General features: G+C 40.8%; 1 protein-coding gene across 2 annotated transcripts in view; it reads left to right on the plus strand.

The window, feature by feature from the left end:
* Window positions 1-27,767, plus strand: part of SPECC1 (sperm antigen with calponin homology and coiled-coil domains 1) — a 305,973-nt gene that overhangs the window by 64,325 nt on the left and 213,881 nt on the right. The window contains exon 1 of one of the 2 annotated variants that reach the window (XM_021714763.1): window positions 18,430-18,562. The exons of the other annotated variant lie outside the window; for it this stretch is intronic. The gene's annotated coding sequence lies outside the window, so the exon portion shown is untranslated. Of the gene's footprint in view, window positions 1-18,429; window positions 18,563-27,767 lie in introns of those variants that run through there. 2 annotated transcript variants of the gene reach the window in all.

The raw sequence follows: 27,767 nt of genomic DNA on the forward strand, positions 1-27,767 counted from the left end.
TTGAACCCGTGGGCTCAGGCAATCCACTCACCTCAGCCTCCCAAAGGCGCGGAATTACAGGCTGAGCCACCAAGCCCAGCTGACATCTGCCTTCTTAACAGATGTTTAAGTATACAATTGGTTACTGTTGAATACAGGTGCAGTGTTGTACAACAGGTTTCTGGAGCTTATTCATCTTGCTTAACTGAGACATTATGCCTGTTGAGTAGTAGGACTCCTCATCTCCCTTCCTCCTGCTTCTGGAAACCACCATTCTACTAATTGAGATACCTCATATAAGTGAAATCAAGTACTACTTATCTTTTTGTGACTGGTTTATTTCACTTAGCATAATGTTTTCAAGGTTCATCCATGCTGTTGCATGTTACAGGATTTCCTTCTTTTTTAAGGCTGAAGAGTATCTCAGTCTATGTAAAATATGCCATATTTTGTTCATCCAGTCATCCATCAATGGCCATTAGTTTGTTTTCACATCTTGGCTATTGTGAATAGTGCTGCAGTGAACATTGGAATGCTGATACTTCTTTGAGATCCTGATTCCAATTCTTGTGGATATCTGTCTAGTAGCAGGATATCTGGATCATATGGTAGTTCTAGTTTTAATATTTTAGGAAACTTCATACTGTTTCCTGTAGTGGCTGCATCATTTTACATTCCTACCAATAGTGCACAAGGGTTCTAATTTCTCTATATCCTCACCAATTCTTGCTGGAGTTTTTTTTTTGTTTTTTGTTTTTATTATACTCATCCTGACAGGTGTGTGTGTGTGTGTGTGTGTGTGTGTGTGTGTGTGTGTGTGTGTGTGTACTGTTCATTTTAAGTCTCTAGTGCACCTAATGGAATATTTGAATAAGGTGCCTTAAGCTTTTAGTCTAACAGATAATGATATTTTACAGTTCACAGACTCAGAGTTTAAAAATATGACTTTATTTATCTGTATCTGAACTTAACTTCACTCTCTAGCCATTGTTTCTCCAGTAAAGGCAGTGAAATGTCTTTGGAGATGAGGCTTCTGGCCTATGTCATTGTTACCTGTCCATGAAGTCTTTGTTCGTTACTGGCACCATCCCTTTGTGTCTACGCTGAGACCTCTGTGACCCTCTCCTTTTTATGTTGGCCCCATTGGGCCTCCTCCTTCCTGACTGTGAGGGTTCTCCAGGCTTACAGGTTGTGCTCAGCTGCTTCAATGTCCCTCTCGGAGACACCCTGCAGGATATGCTGTGTGGGACTCTGTATAATGCCCTCAGTCCCACCCTCCTGGGTTCCAGAGAACTGCTGAGGGCTGAACCTCTTTAGGGAGACTGCACTCTTGGGGCAAGCAATGACATGTGTGGAATTTTTACAATCCTGACCCCTCCTGAATTCCAAATCTTAGCCTGGGTTGGAAAAAGGTAGAAGATCAAGACTCCTTTTCAGAAACTTAACAGCATCTTTGAAAGAAAAACAACTTAGGTTTTCCAGTGGAAAAACCTGGCTTCCAAAAGATATTTGCTATGAGTTTATGGGTCTATTTTAGAGCAAAAAGCCAAACATATTCACCATAATTTTATAAATAAATGTGATTTATAAATCAATTATACAATGTTCTGTATGATGTTTACAAGGGGGACCCCCAGAAAACCAGAATTATTTTTTGGAAGGTGAATCCCTTGTAGTACAGGCTTTTCTCAATAGGTAAGTGCTCTAGAAACTCATTGACATCAGTGTACCAGCTAACATTGTTGTGAGAGGCTACGTTCAACTTCAGCAAATTTGTTTTTGGAGATTCTTTAAACAGGTTTGCCCATTTCATGATGGGTGATTTATGAGCACACCTGCCCACACCTCACTGTGTTCAGCAGTTTTTGGCCAAAAATAGCATAACCCTTGTGCCCCATCCTCCCTATTCACCTGATCTCACTAGAGTGACTTTTGTTGTTGTTTGTTTTCCTGGATGAAAAAAGTATTCAAAGGGAAACGTTTTGCTGATGTGAAAGAGGTGAACCAAAAAAAGGAAGAAGCACTAAAAGGCATCGAAATGGACAAGTTCACAATTGTTTTGAGCAGTGGAAAAAGTATCTTGATAGGTGTATTGCATCAAACGGAGAGTACTTTGAAGGTGACAAGTTTAAACATATAAGAATAAATACACAATTTTTAAACAAATAAATTCCAGGTTTTTTGGGGTCCCCCCTCATATAAGAGGGATCACATTGTTCGTGATTTTTCACTGTTTATCTATAGCCTAGGAGAGATCCCAGAGCCTTTCCATTTTTTTTATCACTCTGTTTTCATCAAAATGAAAATCCTAACTCAGAATTATAGTTCTTCAAAAATGCTAACAAGTGTCTTGGTTCTAACTTATAGATCTGCATATTCAGGTTAAATATGGACACAGATGTTATAGAGTACTTTCCTGGTCACTTTCTGCATTATTTCAGCTGTCAATTTAACAACATATCACCTTTTAAAGGCTGGAAGATTAAATATTTCTATTTAATAGGTAATGGTGATTGATTGCATTGGACTCTGGAAAATGTTTCTTTATATCATTTTGCAGTATTTCAGTGTCATTTTTAAATATGCCAAAGTGTATCAAAAATTTATTTCTTTAATTTGTGAAGAAAACTGTTCACTACCAGGGAAGTCAAACTCATGGGGATTTAGCTATCTACACCAGAGTTTGGTCATATCAAGATAACCTAACATCTTAGCATTAAAAATCATGATATTTTGGCTAAGTTTCAGGCTACTCCAGTTACTGGTTCCTGGAACATACTACTTAAGCGAGTCACCTGAGGTCGTTGAAGTGGTCTTTATCAGCATCATCAGTGACATGAGGAGATAGTTTTATGTCGTTCCTCATTTTAAATATCCTTGTGGGTACCTTCCGCCTTAGCAACCTGTGTATTTCAGTGTGTAAAAGCAGACCCTGGTTCCACTGTTCATTCTATGCATTGAAAAGACAGACCGCCCATGATTGTAGTTTGATTTTAAATGTTTATGTATTTTTCAATACTGAGTGAAGATTAGGTTATCAACTCTTCTCTGAAGAAAACAGCAATAGCATAGAGGGCATTAATAGCATCATTTTTTATTCTCTATCACAACTCCTTTTCTTCTGGTCCTTTATCAGTTTAGCTCTTTGGGCCCCATTTTCTCTTTGTACCTTGGTTTTTATATATGAACCTCAAACTTGAAAGGTGCTCATTCATAGCCTGTAAAGTTGTTTCATTTGATGGTAAATTGAAATTATCTACTGGTGTCTATATGTGCTTGCAGTTCCTCTTCCACATGTGCGCCACTCACTGATAGTCCTTGATATTCAGAGTGTTATTTGTTAGAGGAATCTGCTAATATCTTGCTCTCTTTTCTTTGTGACCAAAATATTTATCATTAACTCTGGGCTTGTTCCAAAGTGTGTTCCATTAGTGTGTGTTGTGTACACTCTTTTTTGTCTTTGAGGAGTGTAGCTTTGTGGTCTTTTCCTTTTAGTAATGAAATGTATCACTTTTGCCCTGAGGTATGTTATTTTGCCCTTGTGAAAGAACTTGGTTGTTTGACCAGAGAGTTCATCGTACTTTGTTTGGAAATGATGTGGAAAGCTTACATGGTTTTCTGCCATCATTTCAGAAGCTACATACAGCAATAAAGTACTCTGGCCTTAGGAGCAAATGGATCAACGGTCCAATGAATTTCAATTTGTCAGTGTTCACCATTGTACTTATTATTCACATTTCCCTTTTTTAACTGTCTAGGGGCACATCACTTGGTACATAGGGCATGTATCTCTCCAGCTTGCCTTTTAGTCCTCTTCAATAGTGATCCTTATAATTGTTGAGTCATATTTATATTTCTCTCAATGTTACTTTTCTACTTCGTCAAATCATTTTGCTCTATCAATTTTTCTGAACTAACGTGATGCTACAAAATATAAAAAGATGAAAACTGTGATTTTTTAAAAAAATTTGAGTTGGAGTCTCACTCTGTCGCCCAGGCTGGAAGTGCAGTGGCACGCCTCATGACCACTGCAGCCTCGACCTGCTGGGCTTAGGCAATCCCTCCACCTCAGCCTTCCAAGCAGCTAGAACTACAGAGGCACACCACCCCGTCTGGCTGTTGTTGTTTTTTTTTTAAGTCGGGGTCTCACTGTCACCTAGGCTGGAGTGCAGTGGCATAATCATGGCTCACCTCAGCCTCAACCTCCAGGCTCAGACAGTCCTCCAGCCTCAGTCTCCTGAGTAGCTGAGACTACAGGTGCATGCCACGATGGCCAGCTAATTTTTTAATTTTTATTTATTAATTTTTTTGTAGAGACAAGGTCTCACTATGTTGTCTAGGCTGTTCTGGAACTCCTGGGCTCAGGCAATCATTCGGCCTTGGCCTCCCAAAGTGCTGAGATTACAGTCTTGTGCCACTACACCCAGCTAATTTTTTGTTTTATTGTTTTTTGGGGGTTTTTTTCCTTGTAGAGATGAGGTCTCACTATGTTGCACAGACTAGTCTCAAACTCCTTGACTCAAGCAATCCTCCCACCTTGGCCTCCCAAAGTGCTGGGATTACAGGCATGAGCCACCATGCCCAGGAAAAATGCAAAGATTAACAGATATAAACACAAACACATATATAAACACCAATGCACAAATATTATGAAAATAAAGCTGGGCTCGGTGGCTCAGCCTGCAATCCCACGCCTTTGGGAGGCTGAGGTGAGTGGATTGCCTGAGCCCGCGGGTTCGAGACCCGCCTGGGCAGTGAGACCTCATCTCTACAATAAATAAAAAAAATCAGCCGGGTGTGGTAGCACATGCCTGTAATTCTGGCTACTTGGAAGGCTGAGGCGGAAGGATCACCAGAGCCCAGCAGGTCGAGGCTGCGGTGGCCAGGAGCGGCCACTGCACTCCAGTCTGGGCAACAGAGTGAGACTCCAACTCAAAAAAAAAAAAATATATATATATATATAATGAAAATATATTGTGAAAAATTAGTAACAAAGGCCAGGTGTAGTGGCTCATGCCTGTAATCCCAGCGCTTTGGGAGGCCGAGGTGAGAGGACTGCCTGAGCCCACAGGTTCAACACCAGCCAGGGCAACCTGGTGAGACCTCATCTCTACAATAAATCAAAAAAATTAGCCAGGTATGGTGGCACATGCCTGTAGTTCCAACTACTCAGAAGGCTGAGGTGGAAGGATCACCTGAACCCAGCAGTTCAAGGCTGTTGGGGCCATGAGCATGCCACTGCTCTCCAGCCTAGGTGACAGAGTGAGACTCCAACTAAAAAAAAAAAAAAAAAAAAAAAAAAAGATAACAGACTAACCAAGAAGAACCACATTCTTTTAACTGAAAAGTTAGCCACATAAAAATGACCAGTATTTGTTTGTGTTTTTGAATCAGGGTCTCCCTGTGTTACCAGACTAGAGTATAGCAGCATGATCATGGCTCACTGCAGCCTTCAACTCATGGGCTCAACCAATTCTCCCACCTAAGCCTCCAGAGTAGTTGGGAATACAGACACATGCCATCACGCCTGGCTAATTTTGAAAATTTTCTAGTAGAGTCAATGTCTTACTATGTTGCCTAGGCTGGTCTTGAGTTCCTGGGCTCAAGCAATTCTCCAAAAGTGTGAGCCACCATGCTCAGCCTAAATTTCAAACGTATTGGTTGTATAAAGACTATAACAGGATTTCAGTGAATATAATAATTTGCATTTCAAATTTATATAACATGTGAGCAAAATTGTTTCATTTGTTTCTTTTGAAATAGGAATTCCCTGTGTACCTTTTGATAAACGTCTGTGGGTCTCTGTGTGTCCTCCAGTCATAGACTGTTCATTGGGTTGTAATCACTTGGTGGTGATAAGAATTGTGGTGGTCAGCTTGATTCACTGACTGCCTCAATCTGCAAGGCTTAGGCGATCCTTCCGCCTCAGCCTTCCAAGTAGCTGGAACTACAGATGCACGCCACCACGCCTGACTAGTTTTGTGATTTATTGTAGAGACGATGTCTCGCCAAATTGCCCATGCTGATCTTGAACCCCCAGGCTCAGGCAATCCTCTTGCCTTGGCCTCCCAAAGTGCTGGGATTACAGGCTGAGCCACCACTCCCAGCTGACAGACACTTTTTAAAAAGCCTCTAAGTTATTCCTCTTATTGATTAAATAACACTTGCTAATAATTCCTATAATATGTTGACTTTGTTCTCATTTTTCTTTCATTTAGTCTACAAACATTTATTAAGGGCTTGCTGTGTGGTAGGCACTCTGCAAGATAAGACAGCATTTTTGCCCTCGTGGAATTAATGCTTTGCATGTATGGTTTCCTTCTTTATCATATCCAATCTACACTTTGCTGCTTATTTTCCTGTTTCTCCTTTTTCTTACCTATTAAGTTTCAAATCCGTAAACTATTTTAAGGCTATATCCTTATTTCAAATTATTTTATCCTCGAATTTAAACATGAGATAACAATTGTACTATTAATCCTTGTGCATACAGATTTTAAAATTTCCTTTTTAAAATGTAGGCATAGCCGGGCGCGGTGGCTCAACCCTATAATCCCAGCACTTTGGGAGGCTGAGGCGAGAGGATTGCCTGAGTTCAGGGGTTTGAGACCAGCATGAACAGCTTGGTGAGACCTCATCTCTACAATAAATCAAAAAATTAGCTGAGCATGGTAGTGCGAGCCTGTAGTTCTGGCTACCTGAAAGGCTGAGGCGGAAGGATCACCTGAGGCCAGCAAGTCGACACTGGGGTGGCTGTGAGCATGCCACTGGACTCCAGCCTGGGCCACAGAGTGAGACTACAACTCAAAAAAAAAAAAAAATTCAAATATAAAAATAGACTAAAATATGAAAAAAAAAACACTTTCCAATCCCCACTTCAACTACTTCCCAAGAGCCATACACATAAGCATATGAAAGTACCTATTTCCTACATTTTTGTTAACACTGATATCTCTTTTTAAAATGTTAGTCCATATGATGGGTTTTAAAATATCCTATTGCTTTAGCTCATGCTTGTTGCTACTAGATGGGTTAGGCATCTTTTCATATGTTTAATAGTCATTCATATTTTTCTTTTTGTGAATTGCCTTTTCATATCCTTTGCTTTTTTTTGTTGGACTGTTTCTTTCTTCTTGAGTTAATTTTGGTAATCTATGTTTTCCTAGAAAAATTATCTGTTTTGCCTAGTTTACAAATCCATATATGTAATTATGTCCTCTTTCTTGTTTCTAATTTGGATACCATCTTTTCTTCCCTCCCTTGATTAGGTTTGCCAGAGGTTCTATCATTTTTGGCCCTTTCGAAGCACTAGCTTTTAATTTTAGTAATCTTCAAAAACGTTTTTTAAAAATGTTTTCTGTTGCATTAATTGCCACTTTATCTTTATTCATTTCTTCCTCCTACTATCTGTGGGCTGAGGAAAAGCAATTGTTGACATCTTTCTCCTCCACTCTCCCCACCCCCTAACCACCATCCCAAATACAGAGAGTTCAGAATCAGTTAAAAAACAAAAAATAAGAGCCAGGAATCACACTGAGATGAGAGTATCAACTTTGCTAATAATAAGGCTGAATTGGAGAATAGTGCTTGACCTATGATCTCAGTCTGGCTTATAACCCTTTCCCTCTGAGTTAAACTTAACCAAGAAATTCTTGAAACAAATGCTTTCAGAGGTTTGATAAGAAGCCAGTTCAAAATGAATAAATCAGTTGCTTATAGGGACTGAGGCCCAAATGGCCTCAGGGCAGTTCCCTCTTTGAGTTCTATTTAGAGACTCAGATTAGGAACAAAGAAAACTGAGTGACTGACAATCCCTGGTTGGGGGCTTCCTGAGCAGGGCCAGAATTTGTGGACGGAGGTGAGGTTGGGGTTCAGACTGGTCAGGAAGACAAGTGAGACCTGCAGTAAGGAAGGAGCCTGAGAAGAGGGAATTATGAGGGGGCTCAATTTCTGTGAACATGCAAACCAGTCTCATAGGGAGTGTGATAGAGGGAACACCAGAAGAGAAGCAGCTGGAGGTCAGAGAAGGGCATTGCACGTTCAGAATTTTGATGGCGGGGGAGTCCAGTGGATGGGCACATTCCCAAGTGTGATGAAACTTGCAGGGGATTGAGGCTGAGTCATTCTTCAGACTCTTTGGGACGCTTGTTCCTTCCTCAGATTAGTTTAACATCTGTTTTGGAATCAAAAGGGTAGCTGCTTTCCTATTCCTGGCTAATTAAACGAATGCAAATATATGCATAGCCTTACTGTATCCTCACATAGCCCAGGAGGAATGCGCAGCGTGGGTGGCAGGTGTGTGGAGCTAGAAGGCAGAGAGTATTCAGTGCTGGGGCAGGAAGAAAACAGGATGATCCACCCTGGAGTTAGACACGCCTCATCTCTAGATGACCTCTCAAGGTCACTCTGCATGACCATTGGCATATGACTTCACCTGGCATCACAGGAGTATTTTTTTAAATGAAAATGTATCAGTGTACTGTAACGTGTAAGCCAACAAACTTCTTGCCCCTAGCAAGCATTTATAGAAAAGGCCTTGACTTTATATGTTCACAGAGAGGCACCATGAACCTTGCCTCATAGCACATTAGAAGGCCAACTTCACTAACCATTTCTTGTCCATTATGGTTTCCCTCCATAATTAGTTCTCCCTATGTACAGTGAGATTTTATGCTTTAGTCATTTAAAGACATGGTTTGGTTAACATAGGAGTCAAGTTACTCTTAGCAGAAATGAGTGTTTGCAGTCAGACTTTAAAGATATTACAAAGAAGAGCAACATATTGCTATACTACATGCTTATGTCAAATTTCAGATTTTGTTTGGTAGCTAATATCTCTTACCATCTTCTAACCCATCAGATAAACAATTTCTATTTATACTCATTTTCCCATAATAAACTCTAGCTCTGTTGCTGGCTAGATGAAACTTAGAAATCCATGAAAATTTTTACTTTTTTTTTTTCTTTTTGCCCCTGGGTGTGTGTCCTTTCTGAATCATTACAGACTTTCTTGGATACCCCTCTGCTATAGTGCAGGAGCTTTGACTGTCAGTCTTTGTAAAAATTAGTCAAACATCTGTTTGAAACTCATTTGGAGTTGCTTTCATCTTTTGGCTTTGTCCTAGTTATTTTTAGGGTTGATAAATTTACTTTCCAATAGCAAAACAGAGCATTTTTAAGCTTTGATTTTTGGCTAGCATTTAGGAATTCTTGTTCTGTGGAGAGCTGGCAGTTTTCCCACTGAGGCACTTATGAACTTAGCCTGCAGGGAGGTTTCCTTCAGCTGAAGAGCATTGGTCTGGAGTCCTCCATCTGGCTCCTGGAGCTTGGCCACGCTGATATTGCCCCAGCCTTCATGCAATTGAACACCTCAATAATGCCATTGTAGTTGGTCATCCTACTGTTCTTAGAGAATTTGGGAGGAGAGATTTCATAATCCCTGCAAAAGGAAGTTCCATCCAGGGTTTAATTATTTATACAATTAAGAAAGCCTTCTTCAGGTTGAATTGAATTTACTTTCTGTAGTATAAGCCATAACGTTACAAATAGAATCTGATGCTACCAGGGTACTTAATTGTTGCTATGCTTAAATAGAATTTTAAAAATTACAAAACTGTTACATATTCATTGTAGGTAGTGTAGAAAAATTTTAAAAGCACAGAAAATTAAAATTTACTATCACTTCACCACTCAGAGATAGCTACTCTTAATATTTAGATTTTTTCAGTCTTTACCTAAATATGAATATGGGCTCCTACTGTATACATTATTTACAATTTGTATTTTCCACTAAATATATTGTCATCATTTTTCTATATTATCACATATTTTACAATATCACTTTTTAAATTTTTTTCTTTTTTTTTCTTTCTTTTTTTTAGAGACAGAGTCTTGCTCTATTGCCCAAGCTGGAGAGCAGTGGCACAATCACAGCTCACTGTAGCCTCAAACTTCTGGGCTCAAGTGATCCTCCTGTTTCAGTCTCCTAAGTAGCTGGTACTACAGGTGCAAGCCATCAGGGTTGGCTAATTTTTTTTTAATACATATTTTTTATTTTAAAATTGTGGGGTACAGTTAAGGGTTCAGTACACAAAAATGCATTGTGCAGGTACCCTTGTTGATAAGGTGTGCCCCCCGTCCCCAGACAGATATTGACTACCGTTAATCCCACCTCCCTTCCCCTCCCTTCCCCCCCATAGTTTCCTGCCACTGTCAATCCTTTTCTTACAGTATTACAATAGTTGTTCAATGTCCACTTATGAGTGAGAACATGTGATACTCAGATCTTTGTTTCTGTGAGAGATCACTCAGTATTATAAAGTCTAATTCCATCCAGGTTGCTGCGAAATTCTTGATTTTGTTCTTTTTTATGGCTATGTAATATTCCATTGTGTACATGTACCACATTTTTTTAATCCAGTCCTCTTTTGATGGACAGCATGGTTGATTCCATGATCTTGCTATTGTGAACAAAGCTGCGATAAACACACGTGTGCAGGTATCTTTTTTATAGAGTGATTTGTGTTCTTCAGGGTATATTCCCAGTAGGGGGATTGTGGGGTCATATGGAAGGTTGATTTTTAGAGCTTTTAGGAATCACTACACTGATTTCCGCAGAGATTGCACTAGTTTATACTCCCACCAACAGTGTAGAAGTGTTCCCTCTTTACCATGTCCTCTCCAGCATCTGTTATTTTTTGAATTATTGATAATGGCCATTCTGACTGGAGTTAGGTGGTATCTCAGTGTAGTTTTAATTTGCATTTCCTTGATGACTAGTAAGGTTGAACATTTCTTCATGTATCTGTTGGCCACTTGTATGTCTTCTCACTGTAGCCTCAAACTTCTGGGCTCAAGTGATCCTCCTGTCTCAGTCTCCTAAGTAGCTGGGACTACAGGTGCAAGCCATCAGGGTTGGCTAATTTTTTTTTTTTAATTTATTTGTAGAGAGAGTCTCTAACTCCTGACCTCAAGTGATCCTCCTGCTTTGGCCTCCCAAAGCATTGGGATTATAGGCATGAGCGACTGTGCCTGACCCAATATAACTTTTATATTGAGATGCCATAAATTCACATATATATTATAGAAATATTTACATATAAATAATATGTATAAAAATATTATATTATGTATTATACTTATATGGAGATACCATAAATTCACTGCCATAATATTTACACTTTTAAAGTATACAATATGGTGATTTGTTTGTTAATTCACGAAGTTATGCAACAATCACCATATCAAATTCTAGAACATTCCCATTACTCCTCCAAAAAAACCCAGGGCAGTCACACCCTTCCCCTTACCCTGTGGCAACTACTAACATACTTTTTGTCTCTATGGATTTCCCTGTTCTGGATGTTTCATAGAAGTGGAATTATATAATACGTGATATTTTGTGTTTGGCTTTCATTCAACATAATGTTTTCAAAGTTCATCCATGTATCTGCACTTCATTCTTTTTTTGAAACTTTATTCCTTTTACTGATAAATACTTTTTACTGGATGTATGTACATATTGTATTTATCCATTTATTAGTTGATGGACATTTGCATTTTTTTCTGCTTTATGGCTATTGTGAATATTGCTACTGTGACATTTGTGTGCAAGTTTTTGTTTGAACTCCTGTTTTGCTTTGTTTTGTTTTGAGTTGGAGTCTCACTCAGTCGCCCAGACTGGAGTGCAGTGGCTGCTCCTGGCCACCACAGCCTCACCTGCTGGGCTCCAGCGATCCTTCCACCTCAGCCTTCCGAGTACCCAGAATTACAGGCACATGCTACCACGCCCAGCTGATTTTTTGATTTATTGTAGAGATGAGGTCTCGCTGCCCAGGTGGGTCTCGAACCCGCGGGCTCAGGCAATCCACTCACCTCAGCCTCCCAATGGCGCGGGATTACAGGCCACCGAGCCTGGCTGAACTCCTGTTTTCAATTCTTTTGGATATATACCAAGGAGTGGAATTACTGGGTCATAATAGTAACTCTGTGTTTAACTTTTTAAGGGACTACCAAACTGTAATTCACAGTGGTGGCACCATTTTACATTTACACAAGCAGTGTATGAGGGTTCCAATATCTCCACATTCTTTTCAACATTTATTAAGAAACCATCCTAGTCAGTGTGAAGTAGTATCTCATGGTGACTTTGATTTGCATAATGCCTAATTATTAGTGTTCCTAATGCCTAATGATACTGAAGATCTTTACATGTGTTTTTTGGCCATTCGTATTGTGTATTCTATTTAGATTTTGCCCATTTTTCAGTTTGGTTGTCTTTTTATTATTGACTTGTAAGAGACCCTCATATAATCTGGATAATAGACCCTTATCAAAGATATGATTTGCAAATAGCCTCTCCCATTCTGGGGGTTATCTTAACATTTTCTTGATGGGATCCTTTGAAGCAAAAGGTGTTAAATTTCTATGAAGTTCAGTTTATCCAGTTTATTTTTAATTACTTCTGCTTTTGAAGTCATATCCTTGCCTAATACAAGGTCATGAAGTTTTACACCTATGTTTTCTTCTAAGAGTTTTATTGTTTTAGCTCTTGTATTCTGAAGTGATTTTTGGTGTTTTGTTGTTGTTGTTGTTTTGATTTGTTTTGTTTTGTTTTTGAGTTGGAGTCTCACTCCATCACCCAGGCTGGAGTGCAGTGGCACACTCACAGCCACCCCAGCATCGATCTGCTGGGCTCAGACGATCCTTTCACCTCAGCCTTCCAAGTAGCTGGAACTACAAGCACACATTACCACGCCTGGCTAATTTTTTGATTTATTGGAGAGATGAGGTCCCACCAAGTTACCCAGGCTGGTCTCAAACCTGTGGGTCAGGCAATCCTCTTACCTCAGCCCCCCAAAGTGCTGGGATTACAGGCTTGAGCCACCGCACCCGGCTGAGGTGATTTTTGTATACAATATGAGTTAGGAGTCTAACTTTGTTCCTTTACATGTGGATATCCAGTTATTCCAGAACCATTTGTTGAAGACTATATTCCATTAAATTGTCTTGACATCTTTGTTGTATCAACTGCCAATAAGTGTATGGGTTCATTTCTGGACTCTCAATTCTATACTATTGATCTCTGTGTCTATCCTTATACCTATAGCACGCAGTCCTGATTATTGCAGCTTCGTAGTAAGTTTTAAAATTGGGAAGTGGGAGTCCTTCAGATTTGTTCTTCATTTTCAAGATTGTTTTGACTATTTTGGGCCTTTAAATTTCCACATGAGTCATAGAGCTATCTTGTCAATTTTCGTGAAAAAGAGCAGCTGGAATTTTTTTTTTTTTTAGAATTGTGGGGATTTGCTATGCAGATAAATTGCTTGCAAGCAAGGTTTGGGCTTCTGGTGAGCCCACTCTTCCCTTGGTAATGGACATGGCACCCAATGGGTAATTGTGTGTCCTTTACCCCCCCTCCCTTCCCCTCCCCATTAACAGTGTCCAGTGTCAGTTGTCCCCACCTTTGTATTCGTGCCCAATGCTCATGAGCAAGAACATGCAGTATTCAGCTTTTAGTTTCTGTGATAGTTCACTTAGAATGATGGCTTCCAGGAGCAGCTGGAATTTTTACAGTTGTGTTGAATCTGTAGATCAATTTTGGGAGTATTGTCATCTTAATATTAAAAGTCTTACGTGAACATAGGATGTCTGTTCATTTATTTGACTTCTTTAGTTTTTTTCAATGACCTTTTATAGTTTTCGGTATACCAATCTTCCACTTATTTTTTAAACATAGTTATAAGTACTTTTTTTTTTTTTTGAGTTGGAGTCTCACTCTGTTGCCCAGACTGGAGTGCAGTGGCTGCTCCCGGCCACCGCAGCCTCGACCTGCTGGGCTCCGGCAATCCTTCCTCCTCAGCCTTCCAAGTAGCCAGAATTACAGGCACGCGCTACCACACCCGGCTGATTTTTTGATTTATTGTAAAGATGAGGTCTCGCTGCTCAGGCGGGTCTCGAACCCGCGGGCTCAGGCAATCCACTCACCTCAGCCTCCCAAAGGGACAGGATTACAGGCTGAGCCACCGAGCCTGGCAGTTATAAGTATTTTATTATTTTTGGTGCTATTGTAAATTGAATTGTTTTCTTAGTATATTTGGATCATTCATTGCAAGTGTATAGAAATACAATTGATTTCTGTATATTGATTTTGTATTCTGCAATCTTACTGAACTCCTTTATTAGCTCTAAGAGATTTTTGTTGTAAATTTCTTAGGATTGACCGAGCTTGGTGGCTCAGCCAGTAATCTCAGCACTTTGGGAGGCTGAGGCTAATGGATTGCCTGAGCCCATGGGTTCAAGACCAACCCGGGCAACTTGATGAGACCTCGTCTCTATAACACATCAAAAATTAGCCTGGCGTGGAAGCCTGCATCTGTAGTTCTGGCTTCTTGGAAGGCTGAGGTGGAAGGATCACCGGAGCCCAGCAGATGGACACCAGGATGGCCATGAGCATTCCACTGCACTCCAGCCTAGGTGACGGAGTGAGACTCCAACTCAAAAAAAACCCAAAAAACTTTTCTTAGGATTTTCTGGATACAAGATCATGTCATCTGCTAATAGAGATAGTTTTACTTTCTTACCAATGCCCTTTCTTTCTTTTTCTTGCCAAATTGCCCTGGCTAAAACCTTCAGCATAATGTTGCCTCGAAGTTGTGAGAGCAGAGACATCCTTGCCTTGTTTCTGATCTTAAAGGAAAGCTTTCAGATTATCACCATTAAGCATGATGTTAGTTGTGGGTGTTTTGTGGCTGCCCTTCGTCAGGTTGAGGAAATTCCCTTTTATTCCTAGTTGTTGAGTGTTTCTTTCATGAAAGTCATGAAAGTTCATGATTTTGTCAAATGTGTTTTTCTGCATTGTTGAGATGAGCGTGTGGTTTTGTCCTCTATTCTATTAAAATGTTAAGTTACAATGAATGATTTTGACCAACCTTGAATTCCTGGGATAAATGCCAGTTGGTCATGGGGTTTAATCCTTCATATATATTTCTAGGTTTGGTTTGCTAGTATTTTGTTTAGGATTTTTGCATGCATATCATAGAGGATATTGGTATAGTTTTTTTGCTTTTAATTGCTGCATAAAGATTAATCATGCAGAGAATACTGTAATCTAACCAAGTAGACTCTTAATTATTTCCTTTATTGACATTGTTGTTGCTATAATCAAGGATAAGCTCATCACGCTTGCTCATATAGCTTTGTATTCATTCATGATTATTTTCCTACAATGAAATAACTGTACCATCACAGATGTTTGTATCATCTTGTCATTGGCATTTACATTTTTGTTTATAGTGGTTTTATTCCCCAAAGGTTTTTTAAAATTTCAAGTAGTCACATCTCTCTGTTTTTTGTTTTTTTAAAACATATTCTGCCTTTGCATGTGGGCTCAGGTTTATCTTATTCAAGATACATAATCTCTTATATATTTCTCCTTTTTTTTTTGTGGCTTTTAGAGTTGAAGTCTTGCTGTGTTGCCCAGGCTGGAATACAGTGGCTATTCATAGCACACTGCAGGTCTCAGACTCCTGAGCTTAAGTCATTTTCCCACCTCAGACTCCCAAGTAGCTGGGACTATGGCTGCACACTACTACGCCTGGCTAAAAAATTCTTTCTTTATCCTAGCTTAGGGATGCAATCTTTGCCATAATATAAATTCTTATTTCTGGGCTTTGTTATGACCCATTGCTCTTGTTTCTATTCCTGAACCATACCATTGTAATTTTTTTGAATTTTGTTATCTATTTTACTATCTGGTAATACAACTCATTTTTCTTTCTTTTTTGGGGGGAGGATTTTCCTTTTTAGAGAAGCAGCAATTATTCTATAGCTTCTTTAGACAAGAGTCAAGTATTCTACCAGATGAATTTTAGGATAATTTTATAAAGAATTTTCTTCATTTTTCTAACCCGGCCAGAATTTTTATTGAAATTATAGCACATTTATAATTTTTTGTGAAGATTGAATATCCATTGGGAGAACATGGTTTACTTTTTCATCTAGTTCTCTTTTTTTTATCATTCAATGGAGATTTTTGGGGAGTGATTGTAATTTTCTTACCAGACTTATTTATACATAAATTTATATATAGTTGCTATTGTGAGTAGGACCTTTTTCAACAATGTAATAGCTTATTTAATTGTAATATTTTATTACACAATTTAATTCATACTCATTTTTCAAAAATTTGGAAGCTACAATGTGATTTTAAAAAATAAACGACCCACAATCTGAGAGATAACCACTGTTAATATTTTGTGTCTATCTTTCTATTAATAGATTTACAGTCTAATTAGGGAAGTAAGAAATGAAAGACTTAGCTCAAAATGCAATTGAGTGACTAACTTGTACTTTTTATCTGCCCAGTATTTTTTCTTGTTTTAGACACTGCTCTTCCCATAGCTAACGGGACTGCCAATCATCTAGATTCCTCTCCCCAGCCAATGGGTTGGACAGTGTATCACCTTGGGGCACTTTTCTGGAAAGACTCTCTTCTGGACTTTTGAATACTAAAGACAGAGCTCCAATTCTGCAATGCCAACAGGAAAGTCTTTATTATCCCAAGAGCTTCTGTGTTAGAATCATGCTAACTTAGGAAAGCAGAACTGAGAGGTGATTAAAAACAATGATTCCAGCCGGGCTTGGTGGCTCAGCCTGTAATCCCGCGCTTTTGGGAGGCTGAGGTGAGTGAACTGCCTGAGCCCGCGGGTTCAAGACCTGCCTGGGTAGGCGAGACCTCAGCTCTACAATAAATCAAAAAATTAGCCGGGCGTGGTAGCGCCTGTAATTCCAGCTACTCAGAAGGCTGAGGCGGAAGGATCATCGAAGCCCAGCAGGTCGAGGCTGAGGTGGCCAAGAGCGGCCACTATACTCCAGTCTGGGCAACAGAGTGAGACTCCAACTCTTAAAAAACAAACAAACAAAATAATGATTCCTCAGCCTGGACAACAGAGTGCGACCCCCATCTCTACAAAAAAAAATTTTAAAGTAGCCAGGTGTTGTACCACACACCTATAGTCCCAGCTACTCAAGGGGTTGAGGTGGGAGAATCACTTGAGCCCAGAGTATGAGGCTGCAATGAGCCAGGATCATGCCTCTATACTCCAGCCTAAGTGACAGAGTAAGACCCTATCTCCTAAAAAAAAAATTCCTGATGACATCGTTTGAACCTCAAGGTCTAGCTGGCTTAAAGCCAGCTTGAATTCACTCCTGTACTTTCGAATTAGTCAAGCCAATAAATTCCCCATTTTAGTTAAGTAAGCTTGAGTTGGATGTCTGTCACTTGTAGAGTCCCAACCGCTACTATGTCCTGCGTCTATGTCACGGTGCTATGTGTTGGGGGAGGGTAGATGTTCCTCAGTGAGAGCAGGTCCTATATGGTGTGCCTCTTGCTTTCTTTGAGGCAAAAAGGAATGGTCACGAGAGTCAGCAGCATGGCCAGGTGGAACATGGGGCCACCGTTGTAGTAACACTAGGTGTTACTCTTAGGTGGGGAGACCAGCTCCAAGCTGCCTGACCACAGCTCCTTACTGTGTTCTGTCCGTTAGAATGGCAGAGGCTCAGTATGGGGAGTGGAATTATAGTGAGCACAGGGGATTCTGTGTCACCGAGACTTTGCAAACCCCTGCCATTCGCTGTATAAGAGCTGCTTGGCTGCTTTCCACACCTGTGGTCCCATAAAATAGTAATTAAAATTCACCTTATGGCAATGACTAAGCTTAGCACAGGCTTGCTGACTTAGAGTTTTTGGTGCGTGTGGATACAGCACGTGTTACTTACCCCTTCACAAAATTCTGTGCATGTTTTCTTCTGGGCATTGTATCCCATCAAGTTTGGGGCTTACTGTAGGCCAGCTACAGTAGCAGGGAACATGGACCCCAGGTTTTGCGAGGATCCCCATATCATTTTGGAGCTCTCCGAATTCAAAATTAGACATGAAAATATTTGTTTAGAACAAAAAAATAAGTGGCAGCAAATTCCTGGAGCCTAGGGAATTCAGATGCCTACCTCTGAGATTCCTTTAATGGGCTCTCCAAAACCACCTGCTGTGATATGCTTTTCTGTTGTAACCTGACTCCCTCTTCCCACCTAGAACTCACACCTAGAACAGCACTCACAAGGCCATGGCAGGTGGGGGGCCCTGAATTTTCAGGGTAAACCCACCTCTGAAGAGCAAACTGTTTTTTGTTTTGTTTGTTTGTTTTTTTTCTCTCTCTCTGTTTGATATCTCGGGGAGCTGTCAGCAAGAAGCTAGCCAGCCTGCATCTTGAAATCCTTACATTTTGGATAGTTACAAGTTAATTACTCAGGATCTAGTAGGGTGGAAATATGATTTTGCACTTTGTGCATGCGTGTGTATGAGAAAGAGAGAGACGGAGAGACAAGTGAGAGAGAGGGTGAGGCCATCAAAAGCCGGAGAGAGCAGAGCCCGCCTGCTTCCTGAGTGAAACCTTGCTCAAGCGCTCTCTGCCCAGCCCCTTGGAGTGTGGTTTTCCTCTCAGGCCAGCACCCAACCCAGAATAGTGCGGCTGACTTGCTGATTGAGGCCAGTGGCTCCTGAGAAACACAAGAAGCAAAGGGTTTTGTAGTAAGTACGTTGTTGGTTATTATTTAAGACCGGGAGGTGGGGGGTGAGTGGAAAATCTTAGAAGACAGCTCTTTCTGGGAGAAGAGGTTCTTCTGCTTGAGGCACTGTGTCTTAACAGACCCATTAAATCCTGACATGATTACATCAGCTTTAATATCTTCTTCTGGGTGCATGGACTGGATAAGTTAATGCTACATACATGATTTGGGGGGACTAAAAAGGGATTTGAAACTCATCCTCCGACATCTTGAAAAATATAGTCTTTTCTCACTGCTTGTCACTTGTTTCATCTGGCAAAGTAAAGATGATTAATACTGACTTTGGGAAAGAAATCCTCTTTCTACAGGTACTAATTAGTAGTGGAAATCTTTTATCACATCCAAGGTGAACAGTGCTGCAGCTGTACATTCTTTCCGCCAAGTGTGGGAAGTCTAAGGGTCCTATGGAGAGAACCGCCCACTTGACTGTTGCTTAGCCCCCGGAGGGTTCTAGAGCCATCGCCTGTGAAGGAGATCAGCAGTGTAGCGTGCCCTCTTGTCTGGCAGAGGTTCTGATAATGTTCCAGTGCTCAACATCTGGGAAATACATTGTGCTAGGATCTGAAATTAGATGCTAATAGAACCCAAACGGCAGAATTTCAAGCAATAATATGATAAAGGAAGAGGTTTTTCTAGGAAGGTATTTATTACGCGGTTTGTTTAGCTAGTATTCTCCCCTTTTTCCCTCCCCTATCCCAGAGCCCAAGATACTTTGAAATCTCTTTTAACCACTCTCTTTTTTAGAAGTTAAGTTTTTGCTTTTTATTTCCTTGTCCTACTGACTCTAATATTTGATTGGAATAAAATATTTAGCTCAGCAATACAGGAAGTCCATAATTTTAAGTTTACCTGGGAAATGTGCTTTCTGCCTCCACTCCACAGGATGCAAAGATAAAGACACCTATATTTGTTGCTTCTGCTGTAATACTAATATGGCTCCTTTTTGTTCTTTTAGAAGTCAGCTTCACAGATTCCATATTCTTACATGGTTCTCTTTTAAAGTACCACGTTTCACTTCCTTTCATCTTTCTTTTGCCAGGCAGTTTAACATGTAAGTGCTGTCTATACAGAGGAACCCCCTATAGTAGAGGGGCTACAAAATAGACAATACTAAGCTTACATTTGAAAATGTGGCATTTTAAATAAACCACTGCATGCGAAATATCTTTTCTCATTTCAATTTTATTTTTCAAATACGTTAAAAATTTTTAAATGATAAAAGTAATAGTTTTTGAGCACTCAAAAACTATGTATGACAGGGACCGAGGTGAAGCTCTTTACAAGTATCATTTCACTTGATTCTCATAACAGCGCCATAAGGTAGTTACCTTTGTGGTCTTTGGTTTATAGATGGGGAAATGGCCTAGAGAGGTTAGGTAACTTGGCCAAGGTCAGACAAATGGGTGGACAACTGAGTGGTGCAGCCAGAATGGGAACTCAGGTCTCTATAAATCCAAAGCTCTGATATAACATTTCAGTCAATTTGGAAATTAGAGGAAATAGTGACTCCATTCCATGCCCTAAAGCAACTGCTAGAATTTCTAGGTCTTGTCGGGTGCAGTGGTTCACACCTATAATCCCAGCTTCTCAAGAAGCTGAAGTGTAGGGTCACTTGAGGCCAGGAGTTCCAGTCTGGGCAATATATCAAGACCCTGTCTCTAGAAAAAAAAAGTTTTTAAATTAACCTGGCATGGTGGCACGTGCTTGTAGTCCCAGCTAAGCAAGAGGATTGCTTTAGCCCAGAAGTTCAAGACTGAAGTGAGCTACGATGGCACCAGTGCACACCAGCCGTGGCAACAGAATGAGCCCTCATCTCTAAAAATTAAATTAAATTAAAATGTCTGTATTTTTCCTACCTGTATAGCTAGATATTGTAGCATAAGGTTTTTAATGTTATTATATAGTTTCACAATTATTTTTAGTGATATATATAATGTTCGATTAAGTGATTGTTCTATAAATGATTAAGTAATTCCCTGTTCTTTAGGTTGCTTTTCTTTTTTGTTTGTTTGTTTTTTGCTATTATAAATAATATTTCACAACTATCTTTACCCATAGAACTTTTCTTATGTGTTTGGGTTATAATCTGTAGAGTAGATTCTCAGACATGGGATTACTGGGAAAAGGGCAAGAACATTTTAGTGGTGCTTTTTATTTGCTGCTGAATTACTGTCTATTAACTCTGTGTATAGAGTACTAATTTAATTCTAGTGGACAGTATCATGGGTGGGGGAAAGAATAGGTAAAACAGAACCTGTTTATTGCAATTTTGCATTTCTTTTAATCCAGTTAGGCTGAACTTTTTTTTTACATGCTTGTTTATGAGTTGTACTTTCTCTTTTGATCATTTTTTAGGATCATAATGCTTGTTCCTCTCTCTCTCTTTTTTTGCTGACATATTCTATCTTAGGATTTTAGTAAGATTTATTCATCATATTTTTGTTAGTTGTGAAGTCTAATGTTTACCTTTTTTTTTTTCCTGAGAAAGTAGGATTTATTAAGAAGACAGAAAAGTTCCCACAGTGGGAGGGGACCTGAGGTAGTTGCCATGTTTACCTTTTTAAAATGAGTTAAAAAAAAAATACAGTCATTTAACATTTTCAAATAGACAAATCTGTTTCTTTTCTTTTTTTTTCTTCTAATTCTGCTTAGTTTAGAGATCTAAGTTCTCTGCTTTCAAGGGAGTTATTTGCTTCTAGTGTTTGCTTTGGTGGATGACGTGGAAAGCAGATTTAAGATGACTTTTAAAAAATAATGCTAACTAGTTTTCAATATCATTTATGAGTAATCCTTATGTTTTCTAATATTTTATAATTTTGTCTTTTTATACTTTCAACTTTTCTATGCTATATGATTTCTTTGGATTATCTGACTTATTTACAGGCACTATTTCTGTGCCATCATTCATGGTAATTTTTGTTGCTTTTATAATATGAAGAGAGAATGGAGTGTGTGGAATAGAAGTGAGTTAAAGATATTGATTAAGAGCATGGCACCAAAGGCAGATTTCTCAGGCTTAACTTCTCTGTCCCTCAGACTTATTATCTGTAAAATGGGGATAGTAATGGTATCTATCCCATAGGGTTGTTGAGGTGAGGAATAAAAACTAAATTTTAAAAAACACATTGTATAAGTGTTTGATATATGTAGATGTATACAGAGAGTATTTGAAGTGTATATATGTATTTTATATACATAAATGTATACTGTATGTATATGTGTTTTTATAGACTCAAGTGTATCATTCTTCACCTTTATGGTTTAAGAAACCTTCCCTGATTACATGAAAGATTATTTTAAGCCATAAAAGAAAAGAATGACACATTTAACTCTATATACATCAAAGACAGGCAGGTGGCAGGGAGTGGTATGGAATAGAACACACATAGATTACTATCCATAAGAAATTAAAATTTCCACCCATCAATTAGAAAGAGACAAACGCACAAAAGAAAAATGGGCAAGGGTTATAAAAAGGCAATTCCCAGAAGGAGAAATATAGATGGCCAATAAACATATCATGTTCAACCAAAATAATATAGTAATCATGGAAATGCAAATTCAAATACTAATGAAGTATTTCCCATGTAACACATTGGCAAAAATTGAAAACATAAATAATATCCAGTGTAAAGAGAACAAAGGCAGAAGAGCACTGGCAATCACAACTAATGAGAATAAAAATTAGTAAAACTTTCTTGTATGGCAAATTTATAAAATCTATCAAAATGTATATGTGCATTTGAAATGTCTTACACAAATACTGTATATATTTTAAGTAAGCATGTGCAATATAATAACATTTTAAACATAAACATAAACATGTTAAAAATGTTATTTATGTTTAGAAATATTAACTATATATTTTTATTTGTATGTACATAAAAATTCATTTTTTAAAAGTACTGAATGTATGATATCAAGCTGTTTACTGCATCTCATCTGAAGAGGGAAGTAAAATTAAGGCAAGGTTACTTTTTCCTTCTGATAGAAATACTCTTGTGTTTGAATTATTTATGAGTCTATATTTGTGTAAAATAAACAGGCATTTTCCAGGCCCACAGACAAGAAGATTCTCAGGAACAGGACCCTAGCTGTAGAAGCTCAGGTTTAGGAAAGTAAATGACAAATTTTGGGAAGAACAAGCATTTGGGTGGCATTGTGTTACGATACCTTAAATGTTTTCCAAGGTGAGTGGATTGCCTGAACCTGCGGGTTTGAGGCCCACCCAGGCAACTCAATGAGACCTCATCTCTACAATAAATCAAAAATTAGCTGGGTGTGGTAGTGCGCTCCTGTAGTTCCAGCTACTTGGAAGGCTGAGGCAGAAGGATCGCCGGAGCCCAGCAGGTCGAGGCTGTGGTGGCCGGGAGCATGCCACTGCACTCCAGTCTGGGTGACAGAGTGAGACTCCAACTCAAAAAAAAAAAAAGATACCTTAAAGGTTTTAACTTACATTTTAGAAAAAGAAGCCAGGAATTTTTTGAGAAACTCAACCCCAAGGGGCAAGGAGGAAAAGTTGCTTTCTTGACACTGACCTCTTCCCAACTCCTGTCCTGTTTTCAGGCTTGTGCAACCGCACCTGCACAGCTCATAGACACCCCTTAGAGTCACTCCCAGGCTCCTCATCTTCCTTCCCGTTCGGTGTTCTTTATCCCTGGTTTAAAAAGTCATCGTCTGAAGTTCAAAATAGGCCTTCATCCAGTTGACGCCCAGCACCTGGTCCAAGTCAGGCAGCCTGGTAGGCCCTGGAGAGACAAGACTGAGCAAGAGAGAGAGAGCATGCCAGCTTCTGGGACCTACACACTGGTGGGAGCGAAGGGACGGTCAACACAGCGATCACGGCCGTGAAGCTGCACTTAGAGGACTGTGATGGAGAGTGATGGGGAGGGCTCCTTGACGTGGGTAGTCAGGAGGGGCAACAGAACTGGGAAGGGCCCGCATCACTCCAGTCTCCCCCACCCCATCCCCGTCTATGACTCACCCCCCGCCATTTCTTCATTCCTTTTAGTGGGACCACTGTTCCCCAGATTTTAGTCATTTAATTCCTCTTTTCACAGTTGTTGCCATGGCCAAGTGCCATTACTTATTACATTTTCTAAAATTGACATACATTATTAACATGGGGTTTGTCTGTTTGGTTGGGTTTTTTGGTTTGTTTGAGTCAGGGCCTCCTTACTCTGCCACCCAGGCTGGTGCGCAGTGGCATAATCGTGGCTCACAACAGCCTCAACCTCCCGGGCTCGGTGGATCCTTCCACCTTAGCCTCTTGAGTAGCTGGGATTATAGGTGTGTGCCACCATGCTTGGCTAATTATTTTTATTTTTTATTTGTAGAGACAAAGTCTCACTATGTTGCCTACACTGGTCTTCAACTCCTGGGCTCAAGCAATCTTGTTTCAGCCTCCCAAAGTGTTCGGAGGCCACCATGCCCAGCCAGACTTACATTATTAATAGATCTTAAAAGAACTTACTGCAAATAAGAAACAATGAAAATGAAATGATGCTAAATTTAAAAATTAAAATGATCAATAATGAAAGCAGAACTCTATAACATGGTCTATAAGGCATACACGGGGTTGCTTTGATCACAAAGGGATGCTATTTATATGAGAGGAAGGGAATGTATTAGGTTTAGATATTTGCAGAAAATGACTATTGTCAATGAGCAAACTGCAGGAAAGAGATGAGAGAAAGAGGGAAAGACTGCAGAGCATTCATTTAGTTTATATAATTACAAGAGTGAGGTAAGCCAGCAACACGTTATAATCCAGGGAATTAGAGGGTCCTTCTGAGACAGGTTATGCAGGAGCCATACCTGGTTGCTACAGTAATGGTCCTCCTTGTAATGGGAGGAGCCACAAGTGCCCAAAATAAGTGCCACAGGGGCAGAGTGACAAGTGGCCTATCCAGCTGCCCCTTGAGGAAAGTCAGCAGACTTGAGGAGGAGGTTACGCAGTAGAGAAAGGATGAGATCCTCATGGGATGGTCTTGGCTTGTAAATAAGTCTCTAACCGATCCTGAGAGCTTGAGAACTCTGGTATCCACTGCCTACTGCAGCCTGTCAAAGGTCTCATTGATGAGGTCTGGGCAGAAGTGAAGACAGTCATCCTGGCTTCACCTGTGTGACCTGGGAGCACTCGCTGTGTGGGAGGGTCCCCAGGATGGGGAAGTGGTGCAGCAGTGGAACCGGCTTGGGCTGCTGAGCAATTTGGGCATCTCCTTGGCCATCCCCAAGGAGGGCTGGGCCCACCTGAGGGGACCAGGGCAGGTGAAGGTGGTCAGAGGGATCCTGTGGTCTTCCTTGCCAGCCTTGCCCCTGCAGCTGCAGGAACTTTAAACCCTTCATACTTGTTTCCCCACCATCTGCTTTGCTGTGCCCTCTGCCTGTGAATGTTCTCTCCCTCTTGTCACCTAATTCATGCTGATTATCCTGCAAATGTCACCAGAAGGGTCTCCTCCTCCCTGACTTGGTCAAGTCCCCCCTCTTATAGCACTCTGTGACTCTCTTCCAGAGCGTTTTCCTAGTTGAAATCTTGTATTTTCATGACTGTTTGATAGTTACCTATACTGGACTATGAAACCCAGGTGGGGAGGGATGATGTTTGTTTTTGCCCATTCCTGCGTCATGGTGCTTACTACAATGTCTGAGATACAGGAGATGCTCCAAAAATGTTTATTGAGTAAACAAACAAATGAAACAACTCACAGCTGTTTGATTGTATATATGAGTGAATTCCCACAACTTTGGGGGCCGATTTTCCCTTCCCAGTGCAGCAAAGCACAGGGAATGGATGGCAGACTAAGTTCCTGGTAGTACAGGGCTTGTGTGTGAACCATGGCAGGGAGCTTGGATTTTATTCCAGGGAACATGGGGATGCACTGGAGGGTTTTGAGCAGAGGAGCAACAGGATCTGACCTGTGTTTTAAAAGGATCGCTGTGGTTAGTGTGGAAGATTCGCCGGGTGGAAGGAGCAGGATGAGCATAAAATGGAAGTGAGTTACGAGGTGGTAGAGCATCTATAGGAAGATCTAGGTGGATTTGGGATCAGGATTGGGCATCAGGATCCCAGCATGCTTGCAACTCTGTTCAGTGCTCTTTTTGCAAGAGGACTGCAGTTCTGAGCCTCCCACATTAAAACATATACATAACTTTTCAACTAACAAATATCTGTTGCCCCCTAAAGCCACCCAGGAGTCCCCGAGACCATGTTTAGATCGTGGGGCCCCACCAGCAGCTGGCCAGCATCCAGCCCCCTTCGGCTGCGGCTTCTGCTTCCTTCCGACTCAGATAACACGGAGCTGCCAGCAGCTACACAGGGAAAAGGCACACTTGCCTGCAGAACAGAGTACAAACTCCTCAGCCTAGCGTTCTGGGCCTCACCATCCACAGCCAACCCGTTTCTGTGCTGTTCTGCACTGTGCCCACGCCCCAGCGTTCTCTTCCTAGCGGTGCACCCTGGCCTGCCCTCAGGTGTGCTTCTCTTCTCTCCCTTCTCTTTCCACATGTCAACACCCTACCCATCCTTCAGAGTTGTATTAGTTTGCTCAGTCTGCCATAACGAAGTACCACAGCTTGAGGGCTTTAAACAGCAAACATTAATCTTCTCACCATACTAGAGGCAGACGTCAGAGTCCAAGGCAGGACTGGCTTCCTCTGAGGACTCTCTCCTTGGCTTGTAGATGGCCATCTTCTCCCTGTGTCTTCACGTGACTGGCCCTCTGTGTCCTCATCTCCTCTTTTTATGTGGGCACCAGTCATATTGCATTAGGGACCATCCTTATGACTTCATTGCACCTTAATTACTACATTAAAGACCCTGTCTCCAAACACAGTCTCCATCTGAGATACTAGGGGTTAAGACTTAAAACATGTGAATTTGGAGGGAGAGGGACACCATTCTGCCTTCCAGTCTATGGCTTGATTTTTCATTTTCTTGACAGTGTTTTTTTTTTTTTTGAGTCATGGGCTCACTCTGTTACCCAGGATGGAGTGCAGTGGTACATTCACAGCCACGGCAGCCTCAACCTGCTAAGCTCAGGCGATCCTTCTGCCTCAACCTTCCAAGTAGTTGAAGGCACAGACGTACACTGCCACGCCTGGCTAATTTTTTGATTTATTGTAGAGACGAGGTCCCACGAAGTTGCTCAGGCTGGTCTCAAACCCCTGGGCTCAGGCAATCCTCTTGCCTTGGCCTCCCAAAGTGCTGGGATTACAGGCATGAGCTACCATGCCCGGCAACAATGTCTTTTAAAGACCAGAAATTTAAAATTTTGATGATTCCAGTTTTTTAAATTTGTTTTTTAGTTATTTTTATGGATCATACTTTTGGTGGTGTTGTAACTAAGAAATCTTTGCTTAACCCATGGTCACAAAGATTTTCTTCTAGAAATTTTGTAGTTTTAGGTTTCTCCTTTAAGTCGATGATCCATCTTTAACTAACACTTATTGCGGACCAGACCCAGGATCCACAGGTATGGAGCCAAAGAGTAATGAGCCAGAGTCCTTCATTCAGTGGTCATCTGGGCTAGAGAGGGGAGTTAGGAGTCACACAAGGAAACAGAATATCGGTCTGGTGTGAGGAGCGTCCCAGGGTGCTGTGGACACTCGTGGTGGTGGGGAAGCAGGCTGTTCCCAGACAAGGGGGCCATGAACTGAGGTTCACAGACAGTAGGAGGTAGGCAGAAAGCAGGAATCAGCGTGGGAGGCCTGTTGCTCTGGGCTTGGAGTAGCCTTGGGAGGCCTGGAAGTTGGATGACAGAACTCTGCATCCCAGGAGATGCTAATCATTGGCTGTGCCTGGGGTTGGAGTGCAAGATGGTTGCCAGGAGTGTGCAGAGGGGAACAGGGCCTGGGCATGGAGCACTCGGTGTGCTTGTCCCAAAACCAAGAGCGGGTAGGGTGGCTGTAGAGCATGACTCATGCCATGTTCTTTGAGGGAGAGGGGGAACTCTCTTCACTGGAAGTCAGACATGTCTGTATCATAAAGAGCGCATCCTTAGGGGGCAGCCCAAGCACTGTTATGTAACTGTTTTTGTCCCCCCCACCCCGGGAACAGATCACATAGCAGTTGCTGTACTTGCTGTTCCTTGTAGATTTATTCCTGAGGACTGACAAGGAACGTGTAATGACAAGGTAATCCCAGGAGCAGCCTGCAAAATTAT

This window comes from Carlito syrichta, unplaced genomic scaffold (assembly GCF_000164805.1).
Source record: "Carlito syrichta isolate Samal-C Ts95f unplaced genomic scaffold, Tarsius_syrichta-2.0.1 Scaffold305756, whole genome shotgun sequence".
In the NCBI taxonomy this organism is placed as follows: Eukaryota; Metazoa; Chordata; class Mammalia; order Primates; family Tarsiidae; genus Carlito; species Carlito syrichta.